Source organism: Prunus mume, linkage group LG1 (genome assembly GCF_029339155.1).
Source record: "Prunus mume cultivar Tortuosa linkage group LG1, ASM2933915v1, whole genome shotgun sequence".
Lineage (NCBI taxonomy): Eukaryota > Viridiplantae > Streptophyta > Magnoliopsida > Rosales > Rosaceae > Prunus > Prunus mume.
The window spans coordinates 158,833-175,880 of record NC_142698.1 but is presented as its reverse complement, the minus strand read 5'-3'; the positions used below and the strand labels follow the sequence as shown (position 1 = coordinate 175,880).

The window sequence follows — 17,048 nt, the reverse complement described above, 5'->3', positions numbered from 1 at the left end:
ATATATAGACGACGGATTTTCAACAAACGTCGTCTAATTATAACCACGACGGTAGTTAAATAACACCGTCGTGTATAAGTAATACAAACAACGGTTTAAAGTAAAAACCGTCCGTATGCCTAAAAGCGCGTCGATATCCGAGTTTATTTTCAAGATCCCAAAACCCTATTAAGAACACAACATATACATGAAACCAAGCATGAAACCAACATATACATGAAACCAACATATACTAAGCATGGCAACAATAAATCCATTCCCAATTCAACATAACAGAGAGTGATTAAAAGATCCGACAAAATGAAATCCATTCCCTATTCAACATAACAGAGAGTGATCAAGAAAACATTAAACAGAAAATCCATGAACCCATACCTCCAACAACATTATTAACAGATCGCAAAACATATATCTAAAACCCTTTAACAAAACAACGTAATATCATTCAATGAATTTACAAGGGGAAGAGAGGGTTTGTACTTACAGGTTGGCAGAGCTCACAGATTATGGCCAAATTGGATTCGACATACGGCTGGAGAGCCCAACTTTGAATTAGAGATGAAGTGAGAGAGCGAAATGTTATGTTGCGCGAAATCTGAAAATTTTAGGGTTCAGGGTTAGAAGTATAAAACTAAGAGCCAAATTTGAAAATTTTAGGTCCCGCGAATATTTTTAGAAAGCGCGCTCTTTAAAACATCGACCGAAAAAACAACATGTCGTTAAAATTTCACATTAAACATGACGCTTATTACATTAAGGACGTCGTGGTAAAACTATGTACGACGCAAAATCAAATAGAAGTCGTCAAAACTATGAAAAACCACGTCGGGGTTAAGTAATTAACGACGTTGTAAATAATAATAAACGACTGACGTGTACAAATAACGTCGTTTAAAAGAGAAACCATGGCGGATTTTTCACTATCCGATGTAAACTCAATATTCCACGACTTAATCACCGTCGTTAAAAGTAATACCCTAAACTTTAAAACCCTAAATTATATATTTGTAAAATTTAATTTTATAAATTTTTTTATGGTTTTACAGCCTAATATATAACAAACATAAACCCTAAACCCCAAAGTTCTAAGGGGGTTTCCTTTTGTAATCCAAAGTTCTAACCTATCTTCATTGCAGAGATTTCTTAAGGGGATCCCCAAAAAGGATGTAGGCAAATTGCTGAACCTCTATAAACTCTTGTGTCATTTGTGCTTGGTTAATTTTCTGTGTGTGTGAGAGAGACTCATCCATCATTGAGTTTGTCCAAAGTCCATCAATAACAAGGTCTAAAAGGAGTGAGTTAGTTCCTAATTCATAACAAGTGGTATCAGAGCTGTGTTAGCAGCTAGTGCTAGTTCTTCTTTTGAAGTTCTAGTGTGTTAAAGATGGCAAGTGACAAGGAAGTTGAGAGTGGCAGCAGTTCACAGCTGAAGCAACCACAAGCAACAAGCATGAAGGTGGAGCTAAAGCTGTTCACCAGCAAGGAGAACTTCACACTGTGGCAACGAAGGATGAAGTCAGCTCTTACACAACAACATCTCCATGTTGTTTTGGTTGGCAAAGAGTGGGATGTACTTGACGAGTTAGCTAGAGGAGCCATTGAAAATTACATTGCTGATTAGGTGCTCATCAATGTGATGAAGGATACAGCGAAGCAAACATGGGAGAAGCTCGAAGAGATGTTTGTTGGGAAGTCTCTATCCAACAAACTCTTCCTCAAGGAAGAACTCCTAAATCTTCGAATGGAGGAGGGAGGTAATCTAATGGAACATTTAAGTAGTTTCAATAAAAGTGTTGCTGATTTGCGTAGAATGGAAGTTAATTATAGTACAGAGGATAAGGCTCGTATGTTGCTAACATCCTTACCTTCGTCCTATAAACACTTTCGAACAAAGCTCTTGTTCGGGAAGGTTACACTGGATTTTGAGTCTGTGGTGTAAGACATCATGTCACACCATAGGATGACCCATATGGAAGGAGACGAAGAACAAAGGGAAGAATGCAGCAAACACAGATGAGGAAGTCACAAAAAGTGACGGTGAGCTTTTGTGTGTTAATAGCAATGTTAAAACTAATGCATTTGCTAATTCTTCAAGGTGTTTCTCTTCAGATTGGATTTTGGATTGCTGATGCTCAGGATGGTAAGACACATTCCAAAGTTGCGTAAGAATCTCATTTTCCTTGGAACTCTTAATAAGAATGATTATTCGTTCAAAGCTAATGGAGAGAAACTCATAATCTCAAAAAGTTCACTTGTGATTATGAAGGGAGAAATACAACCTAACTGTCTATATAAATTGTGTGGTACAACAATTACAGGTGGAGCAGCTGTATCCACAAGCAAGGACTTGGAGGATGAAACTCAGCTTTGGCATTTGAGGCTAGGGCATATGAGTGAAAAGGGCATGCAAGAACTACACAACAGATAGTTGTTAAAGGGTGTTCAGAGTTGCAAGTTGGAGTTCTGCAAATTTTGTACCATGGGAAAGTAATCAAAAGTAGCTTTCAAGCAGCGGAACAAAGAGGAAGAAAGCACAGGTGTGCTAGATAATATTCACACAGACGTATGGGGGCCATCACTAGTTAAATCAAAGGGTGGACCTCGCTATTTCGTGACTTTCTTGGATGATTTTTCCAAAAAGGTTTGGCTCTACTTCATGGAGGAGAAATCTGAGGTCTTCACCAAGGAGTGTGAGAGATGTATGAGGATTCTTGCAAGATTGCCCGAATCATTTTGGGTGGAGTCAGTTAACCATGCTGCCTATTTGGTTAACCGATCGCCTTCAAGAAATCTTGAGTTCAAATGTGTAGAGGAGATATGGTCTAATAAGTCAATTGATTATACTAATCTAAAGGTATTTGGATGCGGTGCAAATGCGCTTATTCCTAGTGATGAAAGATCCAAGCTGAAGCCAAAGTCTCTTGAATGCATTTTCATCCGCTTTGAGAGCGGTGTGAAGGGCTACAAGCTGTGGGATCCAGTGAACCAAAAGAAGATACTTAGCAGGGATGTTGTGTGTGATGAAAAGACCATTCCTATAAAATAAAAAAAAAGTCAAGAATTCAGAGGCAAATAAGGATGTTGTTCAGAAAGAAACAACCATAGAAGTTCCACTTAAGAAAGTGTTCAGAAACTTCACAAAAACAGCCGAAGGCGTTAAGGAGGAGGTGGAGTCGATAGTGAGGAGGAAGATGCTGGGCAACAACAAAAAGGAACTCAAGAAGAAGAAGAGGCTCAAGAGTAGGTGGAGCCTTCATCTATAGCTCGGTCCAGGCCCAGGAGAACCATCACACCACCTCAAAGGTTTGGATGGGACAAGGACGCAATTCACTATGCCTTAAATGCTAGTGAAGAAGAACCAACCACGTTCCAAAAGGCTGTTGAGAACAAGGAATGGGAAAGTTGGATGGAAGCTGTGATGCAAGCAATGGAATCTCTACACCAAAACTCAGTTTGGGAGTTAGTTCCTAAACCCAAAGATCGCAAGGTTATTGGCTGCAAATATGTGTTTAGGAAGAAAGAAGAAATGCATGGAAAGGGAGCCACCATATTCAAAGCTCGATTGGTGGCCAAAGGATACTTGCAAAATGAGGGAGTTGATTATGATGAAATTTTCTCTTCGGTGGTGAAACACACTTCCATACGACTACTACTCTCCATAACAGCACAAAAGGACATGGAGGTGGAGCAAATGGATGTGAAGACTGCTTTCCTCCATGGGGACTTGGAGGAAGACATCTACATGAGCCAACCTCAAGGGTTCGTTGAAGCAAACAAGGAAAATCTGGTTTGCAAGTTGAAGAAGTCTTTATATCAGCTGAAGCAATCTCCAAGACAGTGGAACAAGTGCTTCAATTCTTTCATGATGAAGATTGGGTATAGAAGATGTGAATCAGATTGCTATGTATACACTTATGCATTCAAAGATGGTGATATCATCCTTCTACTTCTTTATGTTGATAACATGCTAATTGCATGTAAAGACATGTCAAAGGTCTAGAAATTGAAGACATTGCTTGGGAGGGAGTTTGACATGAAGGATCTTGACATGAAGCGTCCTCAGCATACAAGATTCTAACAATCTGGATTGTTTTTGGTGGTTATCAGAAACTGTCTTGGGTGAATCAAGTGGACCTGAAGATGTTGGTAAGGTTTTTGCTAGAGTTTTGATTCCTTCTCTTGTGAATGAGGATGATTCTGTTTCTTTCTCAACCGATTGAAGAGTTTCTCCGGTTTCTAATAGGGATTCGTTAGAAGAGGAAGAAACAGAAAGAACTTCAGTCCTTCCACCTCCTTCTCAACCTTTTGGGCCTCTGCTCCCTTAGCTTCAGATGTTGATCCTGAATCAACCCTAGTATAAGGCAAAATTCCATTTTACAGCCTATCCTCGAATTTTTTAGAGGCAGTTTTTGTGAATTAACTTGTATGCTTGTAATCGTAGAAACCCGTGAGAAGAGACCAAGAGTGGACTCACCCTTTGGGGAGGAAGGGATGCCTGAAACGACTACTACACCGGTGACTCAGGTTTACCTCAAATCCTTGCTTAATTTTTAGACAATTTTCCTTTCTTTGACATTGAGCATCCATTTTTCTACAGAGGCCAGGGAAAGAGACAGTCTCTAAACGTTCTACCATTGATAGAAGGTTAGAATATGTTGTTTTGAAGGTGAAGATCATAAAGGGGGAAGATGGAGAGGCTTCCTGAGATTCTAGAGCCGAGTGGTCACGCTACCTCCGTTCCCAAGTCCTCACGTGCTGTTAATCTTACAAGCACAAAAGGCAAGAGGATTCTTGAAGATCTGAGATAGCGTGATGAAGCGCTTGGCGTTGTAGTGGAAACGCTTAGGGCTTAGCCCAACCTCTCATGCACATTGACCTTCGGACTTAATCTTGATCGGAGACTCAATTTATTTTGAGTAAGGCTCGCTGAAGCTTGCAACATGCTGACGTGTTGAGCAACACGCTCTTGTACTTCTCCTTGTTTGCTTGCTTGTGCTCAACCTGCATGGCACCTCTTGAACTCCCTATGGGTGTGTTCGTCCATTATTCTCTCTTCGTCTTACAGTCTAAGGCCAAGGTCTTGGACCAAGTCAATCTGGTTGAGGAGCTATCTAACCAAGTTGTTTTAGTAGTCCACTCTTTGAGCCAATTGGTTAACTCTAAGACTAAGGCCTGCTCGACTTCATGGATAAAGAGGAGAGAATTGTATGGAGCCCAATTGCACATGGGCTAGCTTTTCATTGGAGGAGTATGCGAGAGCATACATCAAACGTGGAGGAAAAGGGGGAAACGAAGCACTTACTCCAAGATTAGGTCGTAGGTGGTGCCGACGGAATAGCAGTGCTAGGAGAATCCATCTTGGATTATGATGGTGCCGCAGTGAACATTGTTGGACCATGCGATGAAGGCTTATGGAGGCAAGGTTGTCCTGAGCACAAAGTCGTGCAGTTGCTAGGCCGTGGGGTGCAAGTGAGAGGTAAATACGGTTGTGGGGTTGTGAAGAAAGTTGCTTCCGGTGCAATGTGGCTGCAAGACTTCACCTATTTTTGAGCTATTGAATTAGGCGATTCGAAAAAAAAATATCACCACAATATGCACCACTTCCAATTGAAAAACAAATTCTAGTCATTGGCAATGCTGGCCACAGGGCCGTGACGTGGCATGGCAGCTGGCGCTAGAACAGTGGTCTCGGCGATAGGGCCGAGAAGGAAGATGGTGGCTGGAACCATGGCGGAAGCCAAGGTGCCACTAGGGTATTGGGCAACGACCTCAGCAGTGGAAAACGGTGGTTATTGTGATGTCATGGCGCTGTGGAGGTTCGGATCCATCGCAGATTGAATTGTCACGAAGACCTTGCTTCTCGTGTACTTGTTTCCAACTATGAATGTTTGGAAGGCTTCAGTTGAGTGATGAAAAGGAGGAAACATATTCCTTTAATTCAAGAGCACGCGGTTGAGTATAACTTGTGCTCTCAATGAATGCACCAAAAGGTTTGCACTTAGCCATGTGGGAGAGATGAGAGAGGGAGTAGCCGCAGCTGGGTGTGGTTGACGGCTAGAGAGAGAGAGGTTTTAACAGGGTTTTTGGAATTGCCTCATGTGTTGAATGTGGCTACGTATCTATAGGGCTCTAACCATCTAGGGTTTTTCAAAGAATAATTCCTATTTGGAAGCAAGATATTCGTTCCCTTAAATGGAGAGATTGAGTCAATTAGGGATTTTGATAAGGATTAAATCCCTATTTGATGATAATATCCCCCAAAAAAAATAATATCCCAAATTGCCCAAATAAAGAAAATATCCCATATTTAAGATAAGGGAGATTCTCCAATAAGTATTTTATGTTAAGGATTGGTTACATGCTTCTAATCTTGGCCGCGAATTACATTCATTAAATGTGTTGGTAGTCTCTTAGATGCAATTCAACAGCCGAGATTAGAAGTATATATGTAACTAATCCTTAACTTAAATACTTATTGGAGAATCTCCCTTAAGATAATATTCCTATTTTTGGTCTCAATTAATTGGCCAAATAAATGGACCTAATTACTGACCTAGGTGATACTCTTCTTGCCCACGCGTCGCTTTGTGATTGGAAGCTGGAATATTTGCTCCCACAATACATACTTGCATAGTATGTGTGTGTGTGTGTGTGTGTGTGTGTGTGTGTGTGTGTGTGTGTGTGTGTGTGAAAAATAGAATAACTGGTTTTTGAAAAGTGGGAAACTTTGGCAAACGCTGCTTCGGATGAGAGCAACAATTTTGGATTCCTATTGAAGTTATTTCTAAACCATATGGAATTGGGGTAAGTGTGGTACTAATTACTAAAATTTCCTCGTTGTTGGGTTAAAGTAGATGACAATTTTGGAATTTTAAAAATTGTGTGAGGATATAATGGGTAAGAAAGATGAATTCATAATGAGTTAGTTCTCCAAGAAATAGAATACTACCTCCCACCTAAGAATTGAATTTCTCTAAAACCACGAATTCAATTCCTAATTTTGTGTGGGCCCCACTTACTTTTCAATTCCTTGATGTGAAGTAAACGCAAGAATCCTTTGTATGTGGAATTCAATTCCTAATGAGAATTTCAATTCCTAATTAGTAAACACACCATGAAAAGATTTGTTTTTGAAGTGCTTTTGAAAGAGCTAAAAGTACTTTTGACATGGTGGACAGAAAAATTTAGAAGAACATTTGAGTCATAGAAGTACTTTTTGGAAAAACATTTTTAGTGAACACAATCCTAGGTACTTTTTCATGAAGTACTTGGATATCTTATGAAAAAATTTCAAATTTTTTTTATAATAAATGCGCTTTTGTTAAAAGCGTGTCCCAAACGAACCCTAAAGTCATGGTATAAAAGATGCTTTTGTCAAAGACGCGTGTCAAACAAATCTTGAAGTCAAGGTCTTTGTGTGTTTCACAATTACCTTCCTTTGTGTGAACCACAAACCAAAACTAATTAATCAATAGGCACCTTCTATAGTGCACCAGGTGCACCCATACACCATTTGTCCTTTATGATGCTCCCAGATTTTTAAAAAAATTGGTTACCGGTTATACAAGTTATCAAGTTTCCACTTTTTGAAAATGCAATTGCATAAGGGTCATGCAATTATGCCCTTCCTATTTGGCAATTGGCATATGATTGGATAGTGATTTACGGTAGTTTGGATATGAGAGTACCATGACATTGTAAGAGGATCCTAAAACTTATAAGTTACAAGATTTGGGTAGCAGTTCACAAGTTTTTGAACCAGGATTACAATAGTAGGGTTCACCTAATCCATAATGTTGTAAATACTCATTTACAAGGATATGGATCCACATTGCAAGGAATTGGTAACTCCGGACCATGAGGACGTCAATTGGGTCCTTATTCTAGTAAAATGAGGGTTTACAAGACAAATGGCCGATTTTACAATTTTGGGATACGAGGGTACCATAACCTTGTAAGGAGGATCCAAAAACATGTAAGTTACACGATTTGGTTAGTGATTTACAAGTTTTTGTACCACGATTACAACGTTAGGGTTCTCATAATTCTTACTGTAGTAAATCCTTATTTTACAAGGATATGGATCCACATTACAAGAAATTGGTAAGTGCGGACCATGAGGATGTAAATTTGGTCCTTATTCTAGTAAAATGAGGGTTTACAAGATTAAGGACTGATTTTACAATTTTGGGATACAAAGGTACCATAACGTTGTAAAGAAGATCCATAAACATGTAGGTTACACAATTTGGGTAGTGATTTACAGGTTTTTGCACCATGATTACAACATTAGGGTTCTCATAATCCTTAATGTTGTAAATCCTTATTTTATAAGGACATGGATCCAAATTATAAAGAATAGGTAAGTTTGGACCATGAGGATGTAAATTGGGTCCTTATTCTAGTAAAATAAGAGTTTACAAGATTAAAGGCCGATCTTACAATTTTGGGATACGAGGGTACCAAAACGTTGTCAAATGGATCCATACGCATGTAAGTTACACGATTTAGGTAGTGATTTACAGGTTTTTGTACCACGATTACAACGTTAGGGTTCTCGCAATCCTTAACATTGTAAATCCTTATTTTACAAGGATATGGATCCAAATTACAAATAATAGGTAAGTACGGACCATGAGGATGTAAATTGGGGTCCTTACTCTAGTAAAATGAGGGTTTACAAGATTAAGGGATGATTTTACAATTTTGGGATACGAGGGTACCAAAACATTGTAAAAAGAATCCCTAAACTCGTAACTTACAAATTTTTGGTAACAATTTACAAGGTTTTGCTCCTGGATTACAACGTTAGGGTTCACCAAATCCATAATGTTGTAAATCATATATTTACAAGAATATGGATCCATATTACAAAGGATTGGTAATAGTGGACATTAGGGATGTAAATTGGGTCCTTATTCTAGTAAACAATGGTTAAGGATGGATTTTACAATCTCATGGAACATAAATGTCAAAAGTAGAGTAATACGACACGTTAATATTGTAAATATTTGTGTTTACAAGTATAAGGACCTACTTTACTTTCCTAATGTCCCTAGTTACCTTAATATTGTACTAGATGTCTTTATCCTTGTAAATTACAATATTACAATATTAAGGATGGGTTTTACAATCCTATGGAACACATCTATCCAATATAGAGTAATATGAGACCTTAATATTGTAAACATTTGTGTTTACAAGTATAAGCACCCAATTTACTTTCCTAATGTCCCAAGTTACCTTAATATTGTACTAGATGACTTTATCTTTGTAAATTACGATATTACAAGATTAAGGATGAATTTTATAATCTTATGGAACACAGTTGTCCAACATAGAGTAATACGAGACCTTAATATTGTAAATATCCGTGTTTACAAGTATAAGGAGCCAATTTACTTTCCTAATGTCCTAAGTTACCTTAATATTGTACTACATGTCTTTATCTTTGTAAATTACGATATTACAAGATTAAGGATGAGTTTTACAATCTTATGGAATATAACTGTCTAATATAGAGTAATATGAGACCTTAATATTGTAAACATCTATGTTTACAAGTATAAGGACCCAATTTACCTTCCAAATGTTCCACTTTACCTTTATATTGTTCTAAATGTCCTTATGTTTGTAAATTGCGATATTACACGAATAAGGATTGATTTTATAATATAATGGAACACACAAATGTCCAACAGAGTAATACAAGTCCTTACTATTGTAAACCCTTTTGTTTACAATGTAAGGACCTAATTTACTTCTCTAATGCCCTATCTTAACTTGATTAAAAATAAAAAATAAAAAATTAAATTAAATTTTTTTTTAAATACATGTTTACAACATATTTACACAGGACAAAAATCATATTTACAACATACAACATTGAGTTTTTTGAGCCAAAAAAAAATATTCACTTTCGGGTTACAAAACTATTTGGAATGGGAAGTGAAACCATGTGGAAAACCAAGCCAAAAGTGAAGAACATAGACACATTTGATAACTGCACGTTTAAAATTTACAACTAATTGTTTGTCAATTGCATTATTCGTTTGCAATTTTCAACTAACTGTTTGTCAATTACATTATTACCTTTTCATCTTAGGTGAGCCAATATATCAGTGCCCTTTCCATCTTATGGTCACTTCCTTTGGAATTAACTCATTGAACCCATTGAGATAGAACAATACACGATCATATTTGACATCAATATATAATAAGTCTGTAACATCAAACAAATTACATAAGCTAACACTTAACATCTACCACAAAAAAAGAACAACAATAGAACCAAGAAGCTCTGTGCTATCATGTGAAGTGGTTAGAAAATCAAAAAAGCTAGTCAATAATAGTGCTTAATCAGTAAGCAAAAGCTAAGAATATATAAGCTTACAATTGTACTGCTCAGATGATTGAGAAATATACAAAAGCTTTGATTTCTTTCTTCTACTACTCTCTCTGTTCTCTCTCTCACACTCTCTCTTCCCTACCTTTCTTTTATTCTTGAATAATCAAACCTTCATTTTAACAAGCCCAACTAAAGAAGAGAGAGCAACCATGGGAAAAAGACTGATTGTATCAAGAAGAAGAGACATGAGTTGTGCGAAGAAAAAGAGATAGAAGTGCCAAGAAGAGGAAGAGATAGAAGTCGCAGGAAAGCCTTCTTTCTTTTCATATTTCTCTTTTATTTTTTTCTTTTTTTAACTTGGAGCAACCCATTTAACCGGTCACTTACTATTAAGCAATGTTTTTATGCATTCTACAAAGTTTTTTTGCACATGGATTACAACCTTTTGAATATACAATTAATTATGAAGGATTTATCATTAGTGAAAGATTCTAGGTTTCATAATTGTGCAAAAATAACGATTATTGCAAGACTGAAATGCAAATAGGACTACTTTGATTGTCAATTGCACTACTGGAATGCAAATTACACTACCTGTGTGTCAATTACATTGACAAATCACATATTATATTTACATTTTCAATTAATTGTGCATAAATAATGGCAATTGCTCGACTTGAATGCAAATAGTACACCTTTGTTTGTCAATTGCACGACTAGAATGCAAATAACACTACCTGTTTGTCAATTGCATTGACAAATCACATATTGTATATACTTTCTCAAAATTGAAAAGACTGTCAATAACATGGCAATATGCATACACTAACATGAAAATACAACTTTATGGTACAATGCCCACTCACAATGCTAATGGGATGATTCTTTCAATTGGCACATAAACTATGATATAACAGTCAAATTTACTTTAAAAGCTTATTCTCAATGGTACTACATCAAAGCTAACATAAACTTCATTCATGTAATTGAAAGTATTGTTCAATACATTCACTTTACATAACCAATAATTATAAATATAAAATCTCAAGTCATTATGTATTAAAAATAAAATAATAATAATAAAATAAAACAAAAAAAGAATCTCCAGATACAATGAAAATATTACAAATTCAAGTAGCCAAATAAATAGACTCCAAAATAGTATATTAGTCTTGTACTTGGCCTAATTCTTTACCCCGACCTGAAAAATAATTCACCAAAATGAATATATATATATATATATATATATTCCTCATGCATCATTAAAATAAATAAATAAAATCTCCAACCATTCACCAAAATGAAAGACAAAGACAGAGAGATAAATTTGAAGAAAAAACCAAAAAACAAAAAACAAAATTTTACCCATATAAGATGCTGGGAAAGGTGGATGGGCTGCTAGTTGGAATACCTGCAAATCCAAAATCAAAATCAAAACAATACCTAGCTGGAAAACATAATAAAGACCAATTTCAAATTAAGAAGCCCAAGAAGAAGAGTGAGTCCCTTTCGCATGAAGAAGATTTAGAAGCCATGTAAATTAGGACTCTTCATATGCATGGTACCATTAATTGCAGTGAAGTTTCATGTTCAGTGGGTTGAGAAGTCCTGTAAACAGGAAAACATACAAGCCAAATAAAACAATAGTTATAGATCACTACCCACAGGTCAATTATTGGGTGTTGTCCAAAGTCAAATGTCGCATATTGCAAAGACAAGGCATTAAGAAAATCATTCATAAAAGGCAAGAAACTACCAACTAAAACTTGGAAAGTAAGAGGAAGAAAATAACCAGAAGGCATGTGCCCCTTTTCTACCCATTCCTTCTCTGCATGTCTCTTTTCCAGATCAACCCTACAAAAGCAACAAGAAACAGCTACATTATGAAAACTATCACAGAGACCACATCAAAAGAATAGAAGTTAGAACTACCTTTGTAAAGGCCTGCAACTATCTCAGAGACCACAGCAACCTCCACTATATTTTTTCTACTATGACCATGATTAAAAGTTCATATTAGTTGTTGAGCTTTCACTTACATAAACAAAATTAAACGCAACAGAAACAACACTTAAAGCAAGAATATTTACCTAAGCACAGAAATCAAAGTACACACATTTCAAATCCAAATTACGTAGTCTTTGCTGTGAGGCCAGAGGAAACAAAATTCCCTACAATACAGGAGAAAGATTAATGGTATTTCAGTGGAAAGAATTGAGGAATCAAAGTTCCCTACAATACAATAGCAAATATGATAAAATGGCACTACAATCATTGTCGAACTTTCAATTTGGCAGATACTAATTTAGATCATAACTCCATGGCCTGAAGCAGCTTAGAAGCATTTTCAATCGTAACCATAATTAAAGTTTTTTGAAAATTTAGTAACATGCCAACTAAAAGCATAAAAATGAAATATATAAATAAAAAAACCAAGAACTAGCAGCAGTTATAAATCTGGAGGGATGTACGGTGAAGATTACCCAAGAAGAAGCAGCTACTGTAAATCTACACATCAACTAATGGCTAGCAGAGAAACATAAATTTTAAAAAATAATCAACCCAAAGCAGAATCATAATGCCTACCCACCAACAAATTAAACCAGAAACTAAAAAATAAAACACACTAAGGAATTCAACCCAATTTCCTTTTGTTTTTTCAAACACAACCAATATAGAGAAAAAGTAGTCTTACCTGCACGAGACAAAACAATATGGGATGCTTGACCCGACTGTCATCCCAATATGGATTGATTGACTCTGAAGATAATTGGTTGAATAGTAGACATCTCTTTACTTTTTAGCTATCCTGATTCCTGATTGATGTTCTGTCATAAGAAGTCATCATCCCTCTCCCTTCGGTTCCTTCTTTTTCATATTTATATGCTTGGATTGAATGTCTGTCACTAGCCAACAATAGTTCTTCTTCTTATATGTGTCTTAAGTTAGCTGAGCATTCACTGATTTCATGTAAGGCAGATATAGCCTTAAAGTTGAATGTGGAGCATTATCTAATCGCCACAAATCCGAGACTCCAGATGCTTGCTTTTTCTTTGCTGATAATCTTGTAGTTATTAATCACTGCTACAACAATGTTTATGTACTGTCTATAGACGAAGTACGCACAAGTAAGACACCATGGTTGGATGACACAAAACAAAAGCTTCTCAGCTTAAAAACTTCTGCTACTACGGAGGAAGAGGAGCCAAACACACTAAGGAACTGAACCCAATATATATATATAAAAGAAAAATAAGAGCAATACATTCCAATAAATGAGGAAAGACAAATACACTGTAATTAACTTGTCAAGGTAGTTAAAGCGCGAGTGAAAAAAAGCTTTGAAGACCAATACATTCCAATAAATGAGCTCCAAACTTATCAATATTCAAAGATTAACAAATCAAATAAATTAGACCCACCAAATATCCAGAAAATCAAAAACTATCAATCCATCAGTGTCTCAACCACCTTGACAGCCTTAATTTAATAGAAAAAATAATCTACCTCAACCCTCAATTCAATTTAGAAGCCCTAATTCAACAAGTCTAATTTAACAGAAAAAACCCTAAATTCAAAGGAAGAGGATGCTTACCTTAAACTGATATGAGATAGGAATTGAGGAAAGAATATGACGTCGCCGACCCTGTCTCGTCTACGTCGTCACAGAAGGAGGAGAGCCTGTGGATGGAATCAAAATCAGACAGAGACTGAGAAAAGAGGAGGTAGTGCGGCTCTGTTCATAGAGAGATGTAAGGAGATAGAAGAATGAGAATGAGGACACTGACTTACCTGAGAGGAGAGGAGATGTGGTTGTTGGTGCTATGTCGTTGTCACATAAGGAGGAAAGGAGCAGCTGTAGAAAGAATCGAACTCAAAGGGAAAGAAAAATAAGAGGAGCGGCTCTGAAATGTCTATGACTGAAGGAGAGAGCAATTTTTTTTGTTTTATTTATTTTACCTATAGCAACAAATTAACCGGTAACCAACAAGCAACGGTGTGGATTATTTCACATGCCCAAACTACTCATCCAACGATCATAAGAAGTGGACTGTATCATAAATATACTATGACTATTATAAAATCAATATATTGCAGCCCGCCTAAATGTGTGAGGCTTTTACTCAATCTCAAACTCTGCACCTTAGTATATTATATTTTATCTTGTCAATTTTCCATACATTTTAGTCAGAAACAAAGTACGAACATTGTCAAGCATCCACGTTGCAACTATCAATTTCTTCTAACGAAAAAATTAAAAATGTATCAATTTCATCAAATTTCATTGCATTTAAATGCATGATATGTATCCACATGTATTGTGGCGGACCTATTCAAGCACAAGGAGGTCTTCAAATTGCCCATTTGCTAACTGGTGGTGGTGCACTCCAGGTATATAGATTACCTTATTTTCATTTTCAACATTGAAGTAAATGTCTTTGTTATTTTACTTTCATTTATTTTTATATTACTACATTTACTTAAGTTTACAATGTAAATAAGGAAGTGCCCCCTATTTGGATTCTAATAAAAATACTAGAAAATCAAATTCCCACCAAATCAAAATATGAAAAATCGGTTTCAGTGCAAAATACGATTTAGGCTAAAAATGATGGCTCATTAAGTCAATATATACTTCATACTAAAATTCCATAAAATTAAGTTTTTTTATTTGATGTGTAATGAATAAAAGCCGCCAAAAATTATCTTGAGAAAATGATTATTCCGAAAAACCATTTTTCATACTTAGTCAATATTTGGACATAAAATTTTTTTTCATGTATGATATGAATGCATGAAGGGACCTAAGGTTTTTTTTTAGTTTGTGAAATTTTGATTTTTTTTCTTTCTATTGGGTTTAATGGGGGAAAGGTTTAAAGATATTTGCTAAATTGCTACTCTTTGTCTATCTCTTGCAATTTTTCTTGCTCAGAATGTATTTGTCTATCTTTGTCGAGGACAATTATAATTGCAACCAATAAGAAATATAATTCTTGACATATGTGATATATATATATATATATGTATATATATTACTATTTTTTGTATGTATTGTGAGTTTGAATTTTGGATTCTTTATAATTTGTAAGAGGCCCTCACACACATGAAATCTGGCCATTGGTTCGCTGAGTCTTTACAAAGGACTTTTTTAAGGGCCCCCACACACATGAAATCTTTACAATTTGACATTTTTTGGTGAATTTGAACGGCAATCAACTTTGGCATCTTATACCCTATGAATTTGGATATCATTAACTGATATTGAATATCTTGATCTTTCCACCAACGAATTCGATGAGTTCAATTCTAGACTTTTTTTTTTTTCCTTTTCAATATCTAATTTTGCGGAAGAAAAATGTATGGAGAAAACATGAAATCAACCAATGGTTTCTATGTCGTCTTTTGCATCGCCAAGGGAGGACAAGGAAGTGTGCACAAGGTAAATCTACTAACAGGTAGCATAGGTCTAAAATATAGATGGTATCGAAAATATTAGTAGTCCAAAAATATGGAAATTTCGATGAAAACATCGGAAATATTATTGATATTGATAAAAATTGAATAAAAACCACGGAAATTATTTGAAAAACTTGGAAATTTTTATTGAAACTTTGGAGGATGTTTATTTAGTCAATTATCTATTAGTTTATCACAAAACATTTGGAAGGAAATGCATTGCATGATGGGTTTAACTGATTTAAGTGGATTATATAATGAGCTGACAGACACTGTGAGTGTAGAAAATATGTAGTAATTAAGGAAAGAAAGATTAAACACACCATAATCATTTATATATAATGATTTATTATAATATTTTACACTTTATACATTGCATGTAAGATACATGAGTGATTTAGTACCACATAGAGTTCTTATAAGGTTCAAATTTTTCACTATCTTCATCGTCTCTATGTGTAGAGTAAGTTTATTATGAAGAGTAGTCATCAAATGATAAATCATCAAAATTAATTTTGTATGTAATTGTTAACATGCCACTCATATGGATCCGAGAAATGGTTGACGTTGTCCATAAAGAAAATCATTTGAAGATTGGGTCTCAGGATTCTTTCCATGTGCCGCTCGATTCTATCTCAAAAGGAAAGATCAAAGACTTACATTCTCATGTGAAAATCTAATTTTTTGCAAGAAAACAAAACAATATAAATATACATATTTTAGCATATTATCACAAAAACATAAGTAAACACGGTGGTTAAGGCATTGGATGGAGTGAAATGCTAGGGGTTTGAATCTCATTGGCGTATGTGTGCTTTGTGTTTTTTTTCTGTCCTTTTTTTTTTTCATTACATATATATTTTCGATATTATATCGATATTTTGACAAAATATTGGTTAAGTGTGAGCGAAATTATTGACATCGATATTTTTCGAATATTATCGATATTTATACGATATGTGTATAGGATACATTCTGAAATATTCCGTGACTCGAAAAAACGATAATATCCTCAATATTTCGTTGATATTATCAATATTTTAGACTATGATTGTAGTGAAGAAATTCCATCAAGTCTCGGAGGAGTTTCCTATATGAATAAGAAAACCTTCTATACCATTATAATATTGTATTTTATTTCATCAAGTTTTCAATCGTATTTAACATTATTCAACGGCCAAAAACAAAGAATGAACATTGTCAAGCATCCAAGTTATTGCTAACTCTTCTATCAATATCATCA

At 35.5% G+C, this 17,048-nt stretch overlaps 1 long non-coding RNA gene across 2 annotated transcripts; it reads right to left on the bottom strand.

The window, feature by feature from the left end:
- Positions 1 to 11,400: 11,400 nt before the first annotated feature.
- LOC103343362 (uncharacterized) lies at positions 11,401 to 14,246 on the bottom strand. 2 transcript variants are annotated; one of them, XR_514936.3, is made up of 8 exons: positions 14,141 to 14,246; positions 13,944 to 14,029; positions 13,044 to 13,455; positions 12,439 to 12,519; positions 12,281 to 12,339; positions 12,141 to 12,202; positions 11,714 to 11,956; positions 11,401 to 11,549 (listed from the first exon to the last, which is right to left on the bottom strand). It is a non-coding gene; the product is annotated as an uncharacterized LOC103343362 (long non-coding RNA). The 2 variants fall into 2 exon arrangements; XR_001678518.2 differs by having other exon boundaries at positions 12,281 to 12,336.
- Between the last annotated feature and the right edge of the window lie 2,802 nt (positions 14,247 to 17,048).